The 17,500-nt window shown below is 45.2% G+C and overlaps 1 protein-coding gene across 16 annotated transcripts in view; it reads left to right on the top strand.

The window, feature by feature from the left end:
• The window catches only part of pyd (zonula occludens-like protein polychaetoid), a 323,521-nt gene that overhangs the window by 48,825 nt on the left and 257,196 nt on the right, over nt 1-17,500 (top strand). Inside the window, exon 1 of one of the 16 annotated variants that reach the window (XM_070120798.1) lies at nt 3,220-3,434. The exons of 14 other annotated variants lie outside the window; for them this stretch is intronic. The gene's annotated coding sequence lies outside the window, so the exon portion shown is untranslated. Of the gene's footprint in view, nt 1-3,219; nt 3,508-17,500 lie in introns of those variants that run through there. One more of the 16 variants, XM_070120797.1, reaches the window with a different exon arrangement.

Below are 17,500 nucleotides of genomic sequence, written 5' to 3'. Positions count from 1 at the left end.
AGCAGACGAAATAAATTAACAGACAGTCAGACAGACACAGAAGAGCAGTTAGGCAGACAAAACAGACAAACCGACAGAAAGACAGACATGCACATAAAAAGGCAGTCAGGCAAACAAAACAGACATATACCGTCAGACAGACTAACAGAACGGATATAGGGACGGAGCAGACAGAGAGGCAGACAGACAGAGACAGGCAGACAGACAGAACAGAGAAGCAGAACAGACAGACAGACACAGACAGACAGACAGAACAGTGAGGCAGAACAGACAGAACGGAGAAGCAGAACAGACAGAACGGAGAGGCAGAACAGACAGAACGGAGAGGCAGAACAGACAGACCAGACAGGCAGAACAGAGAGACAACAGAGAGGCAGAACAGACAGACAGAGACAGACAGACAGACAGACAGACAGACAGACAGGCAGACAGACAGGCGGACAGACGGGCGGACGAGGCGGCCGGACGGGGCAAAGGGGGCTAACATGTCATGACATTTTTTTCCCGTCGGCACGCAGAGGCGCTCCAGATTTTCCGAGGCGAACGCTTGTGAAATATTCCCTTTAGGACACAGTCTCTCAATTACCCTGCGCATTTTAGACAAGAGCAACTCGCCGTCACCCCCTCCCTCCCTCCCTCCCCCTCCCCTTCTCGCCTTCTCTTGTCTCCCTCTTCTTTCTCAACTATTTGGCATTCTCTTTTTTTTTTTTTTTTTTTTTTTTTGGGGGGGGGGGGTTCTCGTGTTCTTGTCACTTATTTTCTTCCTTTCGTTTTTGCGTGTGTGCTTTTTATGGGCTTTCTCCTCCCCTCCCTTTCGTTTCTTCTGGTTCCCTCCCCCCGTCCCTCTCTCCTTTCTCTTCTCTTTCCTCCCCCGTCCTCTTTCTCCCATTCCTTCTCTTCTCTTCCTTCTCTCCCTCTCCTTTTTTCTTCCCTCCCTTTCCCTTCTTTCCCTTTCTTTCTTCCTCCTCTCTTCCATTCCTACTCCCATGTCCCTGTCATGTACCATTTCCTCTTTCTCACTGTTTCTTGTTTCCTATTTTTCTGTGTCTTTCTCTTATTCTATGCTTCGTTTTTCCTTTCTCTGTATTCCTTTCTCATACAATGTATCTCTTTTGCAGTATCTCTCTCTTGTCTGTTTGTCTGTCTGTCAGTCTGTCTCTGTCTTCAAGAATGTAAAATCTCACACACACACACACATGCACACGCACACGCACACGCACACGCACACGCACACACGCACACACACACACACACACACACACACACACACACACACACACACACACACACACACACACACACACACACACACACACACACACACACACACACACACACACACACACACACACACACACACACACACACACACACACACACACACACACACACACTCAGACCTACAGACCTACACCCCCACCCCCCCTACCCTCGAGAGCTACACATACCCCAGCGCGTAAAAATGACAAAAGGGAAAATGCCAAAGGAAAGCCAAATGAATTACGGCGCGCCACAAATCACGCTGAACTGCCATTGCACGTCATCGAAATCGGCCGGTCGTAAGGGTTAATTTGTTTCATAGGGTTAGCAGGAAATGTATAGTTTAGTTTCGCTGTTCGAATCGGGTTTTTCGTGTGTGTGTGTGTGTGTGTGTGTATGTGTGTGTGGGGAGGGGGGGGGGAGGTTGTTATCGGCGTGTGGGTTGTGTGGGATTGGGTTTGTAGGGGTGTTGGGGGAGGTGAGGTCGTGGTTGTTAGTATGTCGATGTTATTACTATCATCATTATTGTTATTATGACTATTATTGTTATGTAATTATAACCATCTTTTTTATCATCATCATTATCGTCATCATTATCATTAGTATTTCCACTTATTGTACTTATTACTACTACTATTATTATTATTATTATTATTATCATTATTATTACTATTATTGTTATTATTATTATTATTGTTTTTTTTGTTATTGTCTTTTATCATTATCACCTTCCTAATTACTGTTTTTATTATCACCCTCAATATATTTTTTTTATATTATATATCAATGCAATTATTGTTACATCCGGAAAAAGGTAGTGTCTTCGCCGGCGGTAATTTCGTTAACAGGATTCCACGAAAACTCTCTGTCGGTTTCCGGTGAATTCCTATGGTTGGATTATCCGTTGTCGGGACCAGCTGATTAGATTTGGGTGAGATCCGGATCCTCATCGGGGCTTGGGATGGAATTAGACTCCATTTTGTGTGAGTATTCGCTCGAAAATGGGTCTGTCAGCGGCGGGGAATTTATTTTCTTGGGGGAAAAAAGATCGTAGGATTGTGGATTTGGAGACTGTGTTCTTTTTGTTTGTTTGTTTGTCTGTCTGTCTGTCTGATTGGCCACGTTTCTGCCTGTCTGTCTGTAATGCAGTCTCTTCTCTCTCTCTCTCTCTCTCTCTCTCTCTCTCTCTCTCTCTCTCTCTCTCTCTCTCTCTCTCTCTCTCTCTCTCTCTCTCTCTCTCTCTCTCTAATAGTATTAATAATGATGATGATGATAATGATAATAATTGTAATAATGATAATGATAATAATTGTAATAATGATAATGATAATAATTGTAATAATGATAATGATAATGGAAATGATAATGAGGGTAATATTAAAGGTAGTAATAATGATAATGAAAGTAATAGTAATAATGATGATTATAATAATAATATCAGTGATGTTAGTAATGATGATAATGATAATGACAGTAATCGTCAATATCATTATTACCAAGATCATTTCCTTTATCCTCTTGATATTGATATTTATACAGACTTTCTCCTATTTTTGCATTGCGAAAGTCAAGCGATTACTAATGTTTGAAAGTACTGGCTGATCGCCGTCCCGCAACCCGAGGGTTCGCAAATATACGCGTGTTTCAGTTCTCATGTGTGGATTTATGCACCATTTTTCCGTATGTATTTATGTTCTTTTATGTGTGAATGTATGTATGTTTGTATGTATGTGTGTATGTATGTTTGTGTGTATGTATGTATATACAATCGATGGGGGAGCAGTAACACCCACTGAACTCCGGCAGGGATGTAAGATGATCCCGGGTGAGCTGTGTGTGTACGGGTGTGCGTGTGCGAACGAGTGTGTGTGCGTGTGTGTGTGGGCGCGGGGCCGCCCGAGGCCAGTTGGGCGCCACCCGGCACACCGCAGGGCCGCACGCCGTCGCCGCCGCCGCTCTTCCCTCCCGCCCTCCCTCCGACACGGCCGCCGCGCGCCGTCCGCCGCCGCATCCCAGGCGACACCTGCGACGACCGCGCTACCTGCTTCCGCTCGGCGCTGCTGCGACCGCGGATTCTGCTGACGGAGGGCTCGCGGAGAGCACGTGCGCCGCGCATTCGGGAGAGGAAAACAGAGGGAGACATAGCGGTGTTGACGGAAGTGTGTGTGCGCGAAGTGAGTCATTTATCAGTTGAAGCCATTAAGTCGAAAGCAGGTTGTGTGCGCGCATGACGAGTAAAAAGCACAGGTAAATAGAAAACAAATACTAATTCATAAACGGAATTGGAGCAGAAAAAAAAGCGGGCGCAACCGCAAAAGATTAATAAAAAAGAGTGGAAATGGAAGAACAAACAAGTGTGTTAGTTGGAACGGCAGTTTACGCGTATTTTTTGTGCCATTGTGACAAGAGTTGACACGGCCATTCGACAAGGGTACAAAGCGTGGTGCGGGGACAGTGTTAATGATGTTACGGGACAGGTGCCAGCGAGACGAGCAAGGGTGAGGCCGTCTGTTGGGGGGGGGGGGAATCTGAATTTTGTGTTTGCGAATTTGTATTTTGTATTATTGTTCAAAGCTGTTTACTTGTTTAGGTATTGTTGCTATTTGTATATATGTTTTTTTTATATATATTCGTTTTTTTTTTCTTTTGCTATTCTGTTTGGGCTGTTGCAGTGTTTTTTTTTCATTATATTAACAGCCACATGCCACACAGTTAGTTTTAGCGCTAATGCTACACCAATACAACGAGTACGAGGACCAAGTACATTAACGAATGTATTCTTGTTTGGGAGAAGAACCGATGTATTATCCGCGAGCGAACATACAGTACCCGGAAGCTACTGTATTCCGCTGTCCCCCGAGTGCGTCCGCGTAATGGGTGACTTCATTTGCAATCGAGAGGCGCGTCCGGTGTGCAGCTTGCAAGTGTCCGCCGAATGCATGATGTTTGGCCTTGATTTGTGTGCGGCGGGGAGTGGTTGGCGGTGCACGCATTGCGGGGTCGGTTGAAGGTGGGGTTTTAAGGGTTTTAAGGGGTTTTAAGGGGGTCGGAGGGTTTTATGGGGTTCGGAGGGTTATAAAGGGTTTTAAGGGGTTCGGAGGGTTTTCTGGGGTTCGAAAGGCTTTAAGGGGTTCGAAGGGTTTTATGGGGTTCAAAGGGTTTTAAGGAGTTCGAAGGGTATTAAGGGGTTTAGAGGGTTTTAAGGGGTTCGAAGGGGTTTAGAGGGTTTTAAGGGGTTCGAAGGGGTTTAGAGGGTTTTAAGGGGTTCGGAGGGTTTAAGGGGTTCTGAGGGGTTCTAAAGGGTTTTAAGTGGTTCGAAAGATATTAAGGTGTTTGAAGGTGTTTTAAAGGTTTCAAAGGTTTCAAGGTGTTTTAAGGGGTTCAAAGTGTTTTAAGGGTTTTATTGGGAGCCAATGGTTGCTAAGGTTTCAGAGAGGCTCTAAAGATTTTGAGAGATTTCATGGGTTTTATTGAGTTTTATGCAGTTTTAGGAGGCTTAAGGACTTCCAGATGTTTATTTTTATTGGTTTTAGATTTTTTTTTTAGAGTGTTTACTTTTGTGTATGTGTGTGTGTTTGTGTGTGTGTGTGTGTGTGTGTGTGTGTGTGTGTGTGTGTGTGTGTGTGTGTGTGTGTGTGTGTGTGGGTGTGTGTGTGTGTGTGTGCGTGCGTGCGTGCCCGTGTTGGGAGAATTTAGAATAGATGCGAGAGGAAGGTGAAGTTTGGTAAGATGTAGGTGTGAGGGGGGGAAAGGGGAAGGGGAGAATGAGGGAGATAAGACGGGGAGGAGAAAGGAGGGGAAAGGGAGAGTTGAAAATAAGGGGAAGGAGGAGAATAATGGGAATGGGATTAGGAAGGGAAGGTGGAGATTGAGTGAGAAATGAGGGCAGTGGAGGAGAATGAGAGAGGAAGGGGGGAAAGGGAGAATGAGGGATATATAAAAGGGAGAGGGGAAGGGGAAAGAAAAAAGGGGTCTATGAGAGGGAAGAGGAAAATAAGGAAGAACGTTAGAGGAAAACGAACGGTGACGTGAAAAAGGGAGGGAGAGAAAGAAAGAAAGGGGCAATAGCGGAGGAAGAAGAGGAGAACGAAAAAGAAAAATAGGAGATACAGAAAGAAGGAAAAGGTGAAGGAAGATGATGATGATGATGGTGATGATAATGATAATGATGATGATGATGAGGAAGAGGGGGTGGAGGAACATGAATAGGAGGGGGAGGGGAAGGGAGGAGTAGCGTCGAGGGAGAGGAACAGGTGTGTGCGAACAGGTTGCCAAATCGTGTCATTCGCCCCCCCCCCTCCCACTTGCCCTTCGCCTACAGTCACAACCCTGCTCTCTTCTGTCACCCTGTCATGCTTTCACCCTGGCACCCTGTCACCATTCCTGTGTCACAGATAGAGGAAACATCTGTGCCTGCTCTTACTCCCACGCCTCTCTTCCTCCTCTCTCCTTCGCTTTCCTTCCTCCTCCCCCTCCTCTTCCCTCCTTCCTATCCCCCCATCCTCTTGTTCCCCTCCCCCTCCCTCCTTCCTATCCCCCCCATCCTCTCCTTCTCCTCCCTCCTTCCTCCTTCCTACCCCCCCCCATCATCTTCCTCTCCCCCTTCCTCCTTCCTTCCCCCCACATCCTCTCCTTCCCTTCCTCCACCTTCCTCCCTATCCCCCCTTCCCTCCTTCCCCGCCTCAAAGGCCACGATCTCCATCGCATGACCGTCATGAGAGAGAAACAGCGTGGTGGTTTTGGCGGCGAAGATAGTGCGGTTCACGGTACAGTGCGGGACTCACGGTGTAGTGCTGGTGACGAAGGTGTGTGTTCGATGGCGATGGTGTTTGTGTGTTAGGAATTTCTTTATTCTGATGCTTTCTCGGTCGCCTTGTGTTAGTGCGTGAGAGGGAGAGAGGGAGAGGGAAAGGGAGAGAGAGGGAGAGAATGATTATTCGATGATATTGTTCACTTTAGCTGATACTGAGTGACATCCGACATCAAGTTCAAACATTTCCTCTCCTATTTGTAGCACTTTTTTCTCTTTTTTTCTTTTTTCTTTTTTTTTTTTTTGCTCCCGATACGGTGGTGATTCGCTAACGGTACAGTTGACGGTGATTTCAAGAGAGTGTTTTGCCATCGTTCAAAAAGAAAAAAAAAAAAAAGGAAAAAAAAAAACGGCGCTCACGTTGCCGTTTCTTGCAAGACGAGATGCCCGGGGGATGCTGCGGGAGGTGCTGTCACAGATGCTGCTCGGAGATGAAAGAAGTTTCACTGATGCTTGATGTGCCTTCAGGATGCTCTGGGACTTAGTAGCCCTTAAGGTTCAATTTGGATATATATATATATATATATATATATATATATATATATATATATATGTGTGTGTGTGTGTGTGTGTGTGCGTGTGTGTGTGTGTGTGTGTGTGTATGCGTGTTTGCGTGTGTATGTATGTATGGATGGATGTAAGCATTTCTCTCCCTCTAGAATTCAGTAAACTTCATGCGTTTTCTCATGAACTTATTTTCTGATATATGGTTAATTCCTCCCTCTCCTTTCACCGGGCGATAATTGCAACGCCCCTCCTTCTTCGCTCCAGCATCCACGCCGAAGGTTCCTTAGCAGGGGAGCGCGCGAGAAAGTTGGGATTCCTTTGCGAACGTTGGGAATTCTCCGTTGAAGTTTTTTTTCCGATGTTTGCAGGTGTTGTTGGCTGTATGGGATGCTTTGCTTAATTAAGATTTTTTTTTGGGGGGGGGGGGGGGGCGGTGACTAGAGGGGGCGGGGTGGTACGAAGTTTAAGAAGTAATGATGATTTTTTTTTTCCTTTTTTTGAGGGGGGGGGGGGGAGCGTACTTCCGCTTAACAGTTAATCTCGGCCACGGGATGGTAACTCCGGATGATGACTCTCCGCAAGCCCTCCCCTCTCCCCCTTCTCCCCTTCCCCGCCCCCCCCCTTCACCATCCCCGACTCCCCCCCATTCCCCTTCCCCGACCCCCCACTCGGCTTTCCCCCTCCCCCCCTCTCCCCACGTCCCACGTCGCTCCCCGCGCATCCACCTATCCTCTCATGATATTCACAATTCCTCTGCCCCTTCTTCTCTACTTCCTCCTTTACTCCTATTTTCCCCCCTTCCTCTCTTTCTGTATGCTCGGCTCCCTTTTCGCCTCTCTCTTTATTATATCCTCGCAGTCTTCTTTTCCTTCTTTTCTCCTCGCTCCTCTCCATTTCGCTTTTCTCCTCTCCTTTTTCTTTCACAGTTATCCTTTCCTTCGCCTCTTCCGCTTTCTCTCCACCCCCCCCTCCTACTATACTCTCATCATGTTCTCGACGGCAATAGCTCGTGGTAGTTCTATATGTCACGTAGTTTGGACGGTGATTTTGGCGCGGGCGAGTGTGTGTGTGTGTGTGTGTGTGTGTGTGTGTGTGTGTGTGTGTGTGTGTGTGTGTGTGTGTGTGTGTGTGTGTGTGTGTGTGTGTTTGAGAGAGAGAGAGAGGGAGGGAGAGAGCGAGAGTGAACGAGAGTGGATGAATGAGTGTCCGTGACTGTTTACATGTTTGCGTGTCTGTCTACTTGTGTGTTTGTATGTATGTACATTTAAATTACATTCATATGGCCGATAATGCGATAGTATGACTGGAAAATATGGCGCCAAATCTCCCTCGATATTTTATCGTGTCCATAAATCAAGTTTTAATTTCGCTTGTATTCACCCGGATTATTATTGTTATCGTTCTCTACGGTAATGATAATGTCGTTGTTGTTGTTATTCTTGTTTTTGGTTGTTGTTCAGTTTGCTTTTTAGGGCTGGTTCTTTTCGCTGTTGTTTTTGTCCTTGATTATGTTGTTTGTTCCTCGGAATGCTTTGTTTTATATGCAGGACGTTCGTTTCACTCAGCGTTGTGCCTCTTTATTTTGTTGTTGTTGTTATTGTTATTATTTTTATTATTATAATTATTGCTATGGTTATTATTAATAATGCTTTTATTATTAATGTTATTTTTATTATTATTATTATTATTATTATTATTATTATTATTATTATTATTATTATTATTATTATCATTAAAACTATCATTATTGTTGTTGTAATTATAATAATAATAATTATTATTATTATCATTATCATTATCATTATCATTATTATTGTCAGTATCGTTATTGTTATAATGATTATCGTTATTATTATAATTGTTGTTGTTATCATCATTTTTGTTATTATTATTATTATTATTATTGTTTTTGTTATCATCATCATTTTTGTTATTATCATTGTTATTATTGTTATTATTATTATTATTATCATCATTATTATTATTATTATGAATATGTTTTTTCATGTTATTGGTAACATTAGTAGTTATGCTATTATTGTTATTGTTATTTTATTATTGTTGTCATTAATTTCGTTGTTTGTATATTCTTAATGACGCTCTTTTTACTGCAACTCGACGACAAAATGCCACGATCAGTAAATAAAAGAATGAGTAGATCAAAGTAAAACAGATAGAGACAATAGATAGATAGATAAATGAGTAGTATTGAATTCCCTCCCTCTCTCCTGGTAATTTCGCCTCACAAAAGTCTCATCGTAATAGGAAGTAAAAGGAAGTAATGAGGAAGAACTGGAATTGACATTGTAAGATACGATGCAGTACCGCAGTAGGAGAGATATGGTAATTCATTACATTTGGGTAATCAAAAATGGGATGATAGTATTCATTGCAGTAAATTTGATTCTGGAACTCACAGCAAATAATTAGAAATAGTGAGAAATTATGTTTTACCTTTTTAGGACATGTCGATAGAATGATAGTCAAGAAAGAGAAACGGTTAGAGATCAAGAAAAAAAAATTCGGGTTGCATGGCGGCACTTTGAGGCGCTGCAACATGTGCTTGGCCGTGTAGAGCAGCGAAGGGCAAGCTGCCGTGTGCATTCTGCAAGCTGCGTCGAGAATGGCGGGTTGCAGGGGTGCTTGCTTGCTCGCTCGCTTGCCCGCTCGGTTGCATGCATGTGTGCGGCTCACACGCGAGACTTGGGAGGGGGGAAGGAGGGAGATGGTTAGAGAGAGAGAGAGGAGGAGGAGAAGGAAGGAGAAGAGGAAGAGGGTGAGAGAAGAGGAAAGGGGGAAGGGTGGGGATAGGAAGAGGCGGATGTTAGGAGAAGGAGAGAAAGAAGGGGTGGAGGAAGAGGGAGAGGGATGTAGTGAGGGGAGGTTGAGGATGTGGAGGGGAGTGGAGGGAGGAGAGAGAGGACGGGACGGGATGAGAGGGGAGGGAAGAAGATTGGCGGTCTGCGAGGGGGGAGAGAGAAAAGGAGAAAGAGTGAGAGAGGGGATAGGGAAAAAATGACATACACGTCCATTCACAGTTCACGCACACGCACACGTACACACGCACACACATTTGTATTTATGTATATTTATATATATTCATATATATTCATATATATTTATATATATTTGTGTATATATATATATATATATATATATATATATATATATATATATATATATATATATACGTATATGTATATTATTTCTATATATACATCTATATATATATATATATATATATATATATATATAGATAGATAGATAGATAGATATATAGATAGATAGATAGATAGATAGATAGATGTTTATATACGTATATATACATGCATATATGCATATGCATACGTACATAAACACACACACACACACACACACACACACACACACACACACACACACACACACACACACACACACACACACACACACACACACACACACACACACACACACACATATATATATATATGTATGTATATATGTATATATATATGTATATATATATGTATATATATACATATATACATATACATGTATGTATATATGTATATATATACATATATACATGTATATGTATATATGTATATGTATACATATGTATTTATAGATATACATATGTATACGTATAAACATGTGTACACATAGGCACACATGTTATATTCCCACATCGATTTATTTGTTTATTCTCGTTAGCTAGTATTTCAACATTCAGCGAACCTCATTACTATTTCAGTTATTTTGCATTTTATCATTCATGCATTCATGAGCTTGTCATTATGATTTTATGGGAAGGATTTTCAGTATTTAACTCGAGTGTGAATCTCGCTCCATTTTTGACGGGGAAAATATTAGGAGATATAACGTTTTTTGCTTATTTGTTTTTGAGTTGATATTAGCATAAATGCCTTGTCATTTTATTTGCGCCGAATGAAATTGCGCGGAGTAGTATGGTTTAACCTTTCGGGTTTATAAATGCTTTGTGTGTCTATATATATATTATATATATATATATATATATATATATATATATATATATATATATATATATATATATATATGCTTGTGTGTGTGTGTGTGTGTGTGTGTGTGTGTGTGTGTGTGTGTGTGTGTGTGTGTGTGTGTGTGTGTGTGTGTGTGTGTGTGCATGTATGTATAGATATGTATAAACACATCCATACACATATTCCTATGTATGTGTATAGTAGGGCGAGGAATGAAGAGATGGATTGATTGTGCCTTTATCTGTATATGTTAGTGTGTAAATAGATAAGCAACGGGAAGAAGAAAAAAAAAGAATTCTTTTCGCTGTAGTACTTCTAAATGAGCAAGAGATACTTCACACATTTTTTATTTATTTATTTATTCAGCATGAATCGTGAACCTGTGTTCAGCAACGACGATGGCGAGTATTAGTGTGTAAGTGTGTTTTTTCATTGCGTACACCAATACACGGTTGTATATGCTTACGGCCGTGCGTATAGAGAGTGCGTATACCGTAACGGAATAAAAACACAGAGGGTTGAGTGCTTGCGTTGTTCCCTGGACCAGACTGCACGCGGGAGGGGCGGCGGTGGAGGTTGCAGTTGAAGAGGCATTGCAGCGACGTCGGCGGGGACTCTTTCTAACGGGTGGGGTGAGCGGGATGGGGGGTGGGGGAAGGGGAGAAGGGTGGTGGGGGAGAAAGGGGGAAAGGGTGGTGGGGGGAGAAAAGGAAAAGGGTGGTGGGGGAGAAAGGGGGAAAGGGTGGTTGGGGTGAGAAAGGGGAAAAGGGTGGTGGGGGAGAAAGGGGAAAGGGTGGTTGGGGTGAGAAAGGGGGAAAAGGTGGTGGGGGAGAAAGGGGGAAATGATGGTGGGGGAAAAAGGGGGGAGGGGGTGATGGAGGGGGTATGGGTGGGATGGATAGGTTGAGGGACGAGAGGAGGAAGGGGAAGAAAAAAAGATGAGGGAGGGGAAGAGGAATACGGGGATGAAGAGGAGGGGTGGAGGTAGCGACGAAAGGAAAAGGGGGACACGGAGGGAGTGATATGCGATAGTTTCTGAAAAAGGAGGAGGCATTAAGAGAGAAAGAGACAGATAGACAGACGGAGACAGAGACAGAGATGCTGAGACTAGCAGACAGACAAAGAGGGAAAAAAAAGAGAGGGAGGGATTAAGAAAAAAAGTAAAGCAGAACAGCGACGAATATCCAAAGAGAACAGAGTCAAAGCCATTTGTCACACTCAAGTGGAAACCCACCGCGCGCCGAGGCAACACGATTTGGAAACGCTGTCCTGGATTTATTTACGGCGGTGTAGACATCGGCGCCTTGGGTCACGGGCATGATGGACACGGTGCGGGGGCGGGAGCCTGTTTTGTATATATGTGCGTGTGCTGTGCGTGTGTGCTTGTGTGCGTGTGTGTTTGTGTGCGTGTGTGTTTGTGTGTGTGTGTGTTTGTGTGTGTGTGTGTTTGTGTGTGTGGGGGGGGGGGTGGTGGGCTGTTTGTGTGTGTGTGTGTGTGTGTTTGTGGGTGTGTGTGGGTGTGGGTGTGGGTGTGGGTGGGTTGTGGTGTGTGTGTGTGTGTGTGTGTAAATGTATGTTTGGATGGGTGTGCGTATTTGTTTTTTGTGTCTGTCTGTCCGTCTGTTCGTCAGTTTGTCTGGGTCTGCCTGTCCATCGTATGAGGCTAATTTAGCGCTGTGTGTGTGTGGGCGTGGGCGTAGGCGTGGGCGTAGCGGTTTGCAAGCCATTTGAGGCGCGTGTGGGGCCAATCGTGCGGTTGCCGGCCGGCTCTTGAGGTAATGGGTGGCGCGTGTGCGGCGGCCGCGCAGCGCGGGCCGTGTAATGCGCTCGCTCGCTGTCAAGAGTTTTTTGTGTTACAGTTCTCTCTGTCTTTTTTTCTTTTTTCTCTCTCTGACTTCTTTGCTCTCTCTCTCTCTCTCTCTCTCTCTCTCTCTCTCTCTCTCTCTCTCTCTCTCTCTCTCTCTCTCTCTCTCTCTCTCTCTCTCTCTCTCTCTCTCTCTCTCTCTCTCTCTCTCTCTCTCTCTCTCTCTCTCTCTCTCTCTCTCTCTCTCTCTCTCTCTCTCTCTCTCTCTCTCTCTCTCTCTCTCTCTCTCTCTCTTCTCTCTCTCTCTTTCATTCTTTATCTCCCTCCCTTCCAATCTCTTTCTTTCTCGTTCATTCCTTCTCCCTCTCAATTTCACTCTCCCTCTCCCTCCCTCTCTCTCCTTCCCTCACCCCCTCCCTTTCTCCCTGCCTCCCTCTTTATATTATATTCTTTTTTTCGCTATCACTTGCACATACCTCCCCACTCTCGCTACATGACAAATCACCCATCTGTGGTGATGCTGTTCATGATTCTACATTGACGTGACGCGACATGACATGACTCAAGCCTCGCATGACAGGCGATGATTGCACGAAGGAAGGCTCTTTCTGTCGGGTCTCCTGCTCGAAGCTGAGGTATTTTCTGCTCCCGATGCTCCTGCTGGTTCTTGTGTTACTGCTTCGGTGTCTGTCGAGGGCGGCGGGCGGTTATTTGGGGGTTTCTGTTGTATGTAGTTAGCTCTTGTTGGTTATTTGGGGGGTTTCTGTTGTATTTAGTTGGCTCCTGTTGGTTACTTGGGGGTTTCTGTTGTATTTAGTTGGCTCCTGTTGGTTACTTGGGGGTTTCTGTTGTGTGTAGTTAGCTCTTGTTGGTTATTTTGGGGTTTCTGTTGTATGTAGTTAGCTCTTGTTGGTTATATGGGGGTTTCTGTTGTATGTAGTTAGCTCTTGTTGGTTATATGGGGGTTTCTGTTGTATGTAGTTAGTTCCAGTTGGTTATTTGGGGGTTTCTGTTGTATTTAGTTGGCTCCTGTTGGTTATTTGGGTGTTTCTGTTGTATGTAGTTAGCTCCTGTTGGTTATTTGGGGGTTTCTGTTGTATGTAGTTGGCTCCTGTTGGTTATTTGGGGGTTTCTGTTGTATGTAGTTAGCTCTTGTTGGTTATTTGGGGGTTTCTGTTGTATTTAGTTGGCTCCTGTTGGTTATTTGGGTGTTTCTGTTGTATGTAGTTAGCTCCTGTTGGTTATTTGGGGGTTTCTGTTGTATTTAGTTGGCTCCTGTTGGTTACTTGGGGGTTTCTGTTGTATTTAGTTGGCTCCTGTTGGTTACTTGGGGGTTTCTGTTGTATGTAGTTAGCTCCTGTTAGTTATTTGGGGGTTTCTGTTGTATGTAGTTAGTTCCAGTTGGTTCTAGCTTCTGGTTTCTGACTCCGTCTCCTGATTCTCGGCGATTCTTGTTGGTTTCCGCTGGTTTCTGCTGCGTCGGTGGTTTCCCGTTGATCCCTAATGGTTTCTGGAGAGTCCCGTGGATTCCCAGTGACTCGGGTTTGGTGTCCTTGGGTTTCTTGAGGTTTCTTCGAGCTCGCATTAGCTTTTAACAGCTGGTTGGCCTCCTGCTGGATTCTGCTAACTTCTTCGTGTCCCTGCTGGATCCTCGCGAGTCGTCCTTTCACGGTCCGATGGGTCTGAAATAGCATCTGCTGCTATGGTGTCGAGTGGAGCGTTCGGCGGCCCTGCTGTTGCTGCGGCTGTGGTATCAGCTGTTGTCTTTATTCGGCTGTTCCCCTCTCCTCTCTTCTCTATTCTATCTTCTATTTTTTCTGTCCTCTTGTTTTTTCTCGCCTCTCGTCTTCACTCCTTTATTCTTTTTTCCCCTCTTCTCGCCTCCCTTTCCTCTTCCCCTCCCCCCCTTTTCTCTCTCTCTCTCTCTCTCTCTCTCTCTCTCTCTCTCTCTCTCTATCTCTCTCTATCTCTCTCTCTCTCTCTCTCTCTCTCTCTCTCTCTCTATCTATCTATCTATCTATCTATATATCTCTCTATCTCTCGCTCTCTCGCTCTCTCGCTCTCTCTCTCGCTCTCTCGCTCTCTCTCTCTCTCTCTCTCTCTCTCTCTCTCTCTCTCTCTCTCTCTCTCTCTCTCTCTCTCTCTCTCTCTCTCTCTCTCTCTCTCTCTCTCTCTCTCTCTTTCTTTCTCTCTTTGTCGCTTCCTCTCTTCCACTCTCCCCCTTTCCCCCTTTCCCTCTCTCCCTCTCTCCCTCTATCTCTCTCTCTTCCTCTCTCCTCCTCACCCCCTTTCCCCCTTTCCCCCTCTCCCCCCCCTCCCCGTCCCCGTTCCCGTCCCCGTCCCCGTCTCCCAAGGAAAAGCGAGCACTTCCGATGCTACTGTGTGATATTAGACATTATCCTCTGGTTCCACCGTGATATGAGATTGCCAAGCGCGGCTGATTCGTGAAATAAGAAGGTGGTTGGGGGAAGGGTTTAGGGCCGGGGGAAGGGGGGGGGGGCTTCGGGTAAGGGTTTAGGGGGGGGATGAAAAGGACAGGGAAGTGGGGTTGGGTAAGAAGGAAGGGAAGTAGGGAAGGAGAAGGTAGGAAGGGAAGTAGGATATGTTTAGGTTTTTCGATATGGAGGGGAGGGGGAGATGGGACAGAAGAAAGGGAGAGAGGGATAGGGAGGGACAGAGGAAGAAACGGAGTAGAGATGAAGGCGGAGACTAGGAGACAGACACTGAGCGAAAGATTAAAGAATGGGAGAAATGAAAAAAATGGGGAGAGACAAAGAGAAAGGCATGGAAGACCAAGCGGACGAGAGAGAGAGAGAGAGAGAGAGAGAGAGAGAGAGAGAGAGAGAGAGAGAGAGAGAGAGAGAGAGAGAGAGAGAGAGAGAGAGAGAGAGAGAGAGAGAGAGAGAGAGAGAGTGAAAGAGAGAGAGAGACAAAGCCACACACAAAGATCAAGAGAGGGAAAGAGAAAGCAAGCACAGAGGATTGAAAGAAGCTTGGCGAATTAAAGAGCCGGTGATTACTCGACCAACAAAGCAAATTGTTTAAAAAATTCCGTGAGTGAGAGAGAGAAAGAGAGAGGGAGATGGAGAAAGGAGAAGGTCAGGGTGAGAAGAAAGGTAAGGTGGGTTAGTAAATGAGTGAGAGTGAGTGTGATTGAGTGAATGAATGGGTAAGAGAGAGAAGAAAGAGTGAGTGTGAGAAAAGTCTCTTTAACAATGTAAAAAAGAAGGAAATTGTCATTTGTATTTTCTTCAAGTATGTGCATATCGGTGTCGATGTAATCGTTTGTGTGCGTGTGTGTCTGTGTGTTTCCGTCTGCCTGTTTGTCTGTCTGTCTGCCCATCTGTCTGTCTGTGTGTTTGTGAGTTTCTGGGGGGGTGGTGGTGTTAGCATGTCGTGTGTGTATCTGCATGCTTGAGTTTCTGAAAGTGTGTTAGCGTGTTTCTGCAACATTGCTATAAATAGAAACTGTCGCTCTTTGCCATTACCTTCTTGGACGGTGTCACACTCCCGCCCCCCGCCCCCCGCCCCCCGCGCTGCTTTAACTTTTTTCTTCCACTCATCGCTTTCTTTCCCTCCTTTCACTACTTTTCTTGTTTTCATTGTTGTTAGTGTTGCTTTGAGACACACGCACGGACGCACGACCCCCCCCCCCCCTCTCTCACACACGCACACGGAACGGAAAGGAGGGAGAGGGAAGAAAGAAAGAAAGAAAGAAAGAGAGACAAAGCGAGAGAACGAGAGAGCGATAGAGTGAGAGAGCGAGAGAGCAAGAAAGCGAGAGAGAGAGCGAGAGAGCGAGAGCGAGAGAGAGAAAGGACGAGGGGGAAGGGTGTCGACGAACGAAGAGCGAACAAGAAGCCAAGTTTGATAGAGTTGTAATGAGATGTCGTAGAGTTTTATGATCCTTGAGAAGTAACCTCTCACTAACCTCTTCATTGTATTTTTTTCTTTGTTTTTCTTGGTTTCTTTTTTTGTTGTTGCTTTGATTTTGTTTGTTGTTTTGCTCGGGTTGGTTCGGTGTGAGCGAGAGATGACGTAGATCTGGGGCGGTCCATTTCCGGTTTTTGCGCGTGTTTGGCGTACTCTCATCCTCGGCAATCGATACTCTTTAATATGGCGACGGTGCTGATGGCAGAAGACCGAATAAGAGGCTGTGATTTCTGGACGTATTGAGGCTTCACTTGTTTCTTTTTTTTCTTTTCTTTAATGTTTGCAGAGAATGGAATTTAGAATATATGGGAATTGTTGGGGGTTTGTCAGTTCCCTTTCGTTCTCTGTCCTGTCTCTTTCCGTTATGGAAACGTCGGGAAAATGGCTTTCTTTTCCCCCTCTTTTCCCTTTCCCGAAAGAGCGCGAGAGAAATTCTCCTTCTTTCCTTCTCTTTCCTTCAATTTTATCCAGTCGCGAAAAAAGTGCGAAATTTCTTCCCCTTCCCTTCTCCCCTAATCACGAAAGATAGCGAAATGTTGTCCTTATCCCTTGTCCCCTTATTCGCGAAAGGGTAAGAAAATTCTCCTTACTCGTATACTTTCTCCTCATATAAAATAACGCAAAAATGATTTTTGTTTCCCCTTTCCCCCTTTCCGAAAGTGCGAAAATTACATCCCTCTCCCTATCTACCCCTCCGTCCTTTCCTCCCTTTCTCCCTCCGTACGTTCCTCCCTTCTCTTCTTTTCTTCCCTTCTTTCCTTCCCCTCCAATCCCATCCACTACCTTCTTTTTCTCCCCTCTTCGCCTCCTTCCTTCACTTCCCTGCATCCCCTCCTCCCCCCTTCATTTCCCTCCCTCCCCCCCCCTCTTACCTCCCTCCTCACCCCCACCGTCTCTTCCCAAAATGGGTGAAATTTCTGGCCCTTTGATACGCCGTGAAACAGTGCAGAGGGCCATTTTCTTTGTCAGTTTTATTGTGCTTTGTCGGTTGGCGGTCGAAAACATTTCATATAGAGTGGGAGGGGAGGGGAGTGGAGGGAGGAGGGGAGGGGAGGGGAGGGGAGGGTAGTGGAGGGAGGAGGGGAGGGGAAGAGAGGAGGGGAGGGGAGGGGGAGGGGAGGGGAGGGAGGAGGGAGAGGGAGAGAGGAGGGGAGGAAGGAGGAGAGTAGGAAGGGGAGGGAG

Source organism: Penaeus vannamei, chromosome 4 (assembly GCF_042767895.1).
Source record: "Penaeus vannamei isolate JL-2024 chromosome 4, ASM4276789v1, whole genome shotgun sequence".
Classification (NCBI taxonomy): Eukaryota; Metazoa; Arthropoda; class Malacostraca; order Decapoda; family Penaeidae; genus Penaeus; species Penaeus vannamei.
This window is presented reverse-complemented; position numbering and strand designations above follow the sequence as displayed.